Here is a 2971-nt window from a genome sequence, read left to right as displayed (position 1 = left end):
TTTATCTTTGTTGCTGAGGGTATGTTTCTTGGATGCAGCAGAAAGTTGGATCCTGTTTCTATAACCATTCTGTCAGTCTGTGTCTTTTTATTGGAGAGTTGAGTCCATTGATATTGACAGATAATATTGACCAATATTTTGGAGTTGGTGGTGATACTGTGTTTCAAAGCTTATTTTCTTTTTTTTTATGGGTACTCTTATTTACTATAAGCAAGAAGAGTCTCCCCAAAGGGCAAACAGCAGCATCCCCGTTCCTTCAGAAGCTAACTGCAGCTGCATTATACTTGTCCTGAAAATTGGCTGAATTGTCTATGGACCCAGCCATCCTCCCCCAGGTGGTATAGGTTGACTACACCTCCGGAGTAGGCATCTCTGCAGGTGGCTAGGTAGAAGGCTCAGCGGGCCAGATTCTAGGCCTCCTCTACCTCCAGGACATAGGAATAGCCTCCATCCATGACCCCATAAGCATACAAGGAGCCATTCCCCACAGAGAAGGCAGTCCCAGAGATCTGGTTGCCCTTACTGCCTACACAGTAGAGGCCAGAGCCTCTCTTATCCTAGCCACAGATCATGGTGTCCATGGAGAGCCCCATGCCTTCCTACTGATACACCGTGTTGGCCAGCTGTTTGGAGGCCGCTGCAACAGAGATGCGTACCTTATTTCGAAACTCATAGATCCTATAATGTCAGACCAACAACCACTCCCAGAAGCTGCAATCCACTGCACCCCCAGCCATGGTGTCCAGAAGGTAAGGGTTGATCTCTATCACTTCCTCACTGTCTGGGAGGTAATATAAGCGCCAGCTGTGGCTTGGGAATCAGCAGCAACAATGACTCCATGGCGAAACTTGAAGGCCAGGGTGGTGGTTCCAAGAAGCATTTCGATTCGCGGCTCCTAGGGGACTACCCAGCATGGTGGGGGCAGGCTCAGAACATCACCAGGACTCTCTGGACCCAAATTGAACAGGTCCACAAGACCTCAGAGTCCAAAATCACCAGAGCTGGATCGCCGTGATGCCGCTCCAACTCACTGGCCAGCGCCATTTTTTTTTTGAAATTTTTTTTCCATTTTTTGACAAAGGGACAGACATTGGATATAGGCCAGAGCCATTTTTAATGAGGGCGACAGGAACTGACCGCTTGTTTTATTATTATTATTATTATTATTATTATTATTATTATTATTTTGTGAAGTTATCAATATCTGTGTTTTCTTGTGTGTAGTTGTTTTCCTTGCATTGGAGTTCTCCTTCCAGTATCTTCTTTAGGGCATTGGTTGCTCTGTAGATATCGTTCAAGTTTAGTTTTGTCATGGAATATTTTGTTTTCTCCGTCTATGTTGATTGAAAGCTTTGCTGGGTATAGTATTCTGGGTTGGCATCTGTGGTCCCTTAGAGTCTTCCTGGCATCTGCCCAGGCCTTCTGTCTTTGATAGTTTCTGTTGAGAAGTCTGGTGTGATTCTGATAGGTCTACCTCTATATGTTAATTGGCCTTTTTCCCTTGCTGCTTTTAATATATTTCTTTTTCTTTTTTTTTTTTTCCTTTTTGTAAATTTAGCATTTTCACTATTACGTGATGTGAGGAGTTTCTTTTCTGGTCTAGTCTATTTGTTGTTCTGTAGGCCTATTGTATGTTCATGGACATCTTTTTCTTTAAGTTGGTAAATTTTTCTTCTATGATTTTCTTGAAAATATTTTCTGGACCTTGGAGCCAGAATCTTCTTTTTTTGTCTGTTCCTATTATTCTTAAATTTTGTCTTTTCATGGCATCCTTGATTTCTTGGATGTTTTGTGTTTGGAACTTTTTTTATTTTACTTTTTCTTTACGAAATGTAATAACTTCTGCAAGTGTATCTTCAGTGCCTGAGATTTACACTTCCATCTCTTGTATTTTATTGGTGATGTTTACCTTTGTGGTTCCTGATCATTTCTCTAAGTTCTCCAACTCCAGGGTTTTCTCTGTTTGTGTTTTCTTTATTGATTCTAATTCTTTTTCATGTCTTGCACCATTTCCTTCATTTGTTTAAATGTGTATTCCTGTCTTCCCATGATGGCCTTTATTTTTCTGTTCATTTCCTCTCTATATGCCACTAATTGTGCCTCTACTTTTTCTTCTATTTGTTTAGCTATATTGCCTGTACTTCCTTGAGAGCTCTGTTCATTTCTACTTTATGTGCCTCTAATATCTAGATAAGCCTAGAATTGAGATCATTTTACTGTGTTTCCAATGAATTAACATGTCCTTTGATTTTTGTTTCTGCTGGTGAAGCCATAATGTCCTGATTTTTGTTGGATATGTTGTAATGACAACCTCTAGCGATTTGCTTATCTCTAACCCTCACTGTTTGTCCCTGGAGTCTGTACTTCAGACTGGGTCAGTCTTTCTCTGGTGTCTGGAGTGTTCTTCAGGAAGATAAGGAAGCCCCACTGGTTTGAGAGTGGATGTTGGTGTTTCAGTTGTAACTAAAGAAGGAAGGTCACAGGTGCACAAGTGTTGGCGAGCAAGTGAGGGCGTGTACATGGAAGTGTGCCTTGAAGGACTGAGTGCTAGAGAGGGTAGATGCCTGAAATGTAGAGCTTAAGTGCAGGAGGACATGTGAGTGCTGGTGCTGTTCATGGCCACAATGTTCATATGCTGGTGCCTTGAATACCTCAGTGGCCTACAGGCCTGTATAGTACTGTCCTCCTGATATTCAGATCTGTCTGGGCTCCAAGAATTGTTTGCCTGGATTCCACTGGTAGACCCACAGAACAGAGGTTTCAATGTTGAGTACACTGTCCCAAGAATCCCTATGTTGCCCACAGTGGGTGTGTGGGTGGGAGCGATCTGATGTCTGGCTGCTAGCTAGAGGGACCCTGGATACAGGGTTCTGCAAGCACTCACTTCAAGGTGCACTCACTTGCTAGTCGGCCTAATCAGAAAGCACAGGGGTTCCTCCTGTTCTCTGTTCTCAGATAAAGTTTTCAGGGA

At 42.6% G+C, this 2971-nt stretch overlaps 1 pseudogene; it reads right to left on the bottom strand.

Annotated features, from left to right (window-relative positions):
* Positions 1 to 256: 256 nt before the first annotated feature.
* On the bottom strand, positions 257 to 895 carry LOC110542954 (proteasome subunit beta type-5-like; annotated as a pseudogene).
* Positions 896 to 2971: the final 2076 nt, after the last annotated feature.

This window comes from Meriones unguiculatus, chromosome 10 (genome assembly GCF_030254825.1).
Source record: "Meriones unguiculatus strain TT.TT164.6M chromosome 10, Bangor_MerUng_6.1, whole genome shotgun sequence".
NCBI classification, from domain to species: Eukaryota; Metazoa; Chordata; class Mammalia; order Rodentia; family Muridae; genus Meriones; species Meriones unguiculatus.
Note: the sequence above shows the minus strand (reverse complement) of the source record. Positions and strands in the feature narration are given on the sequence as shown.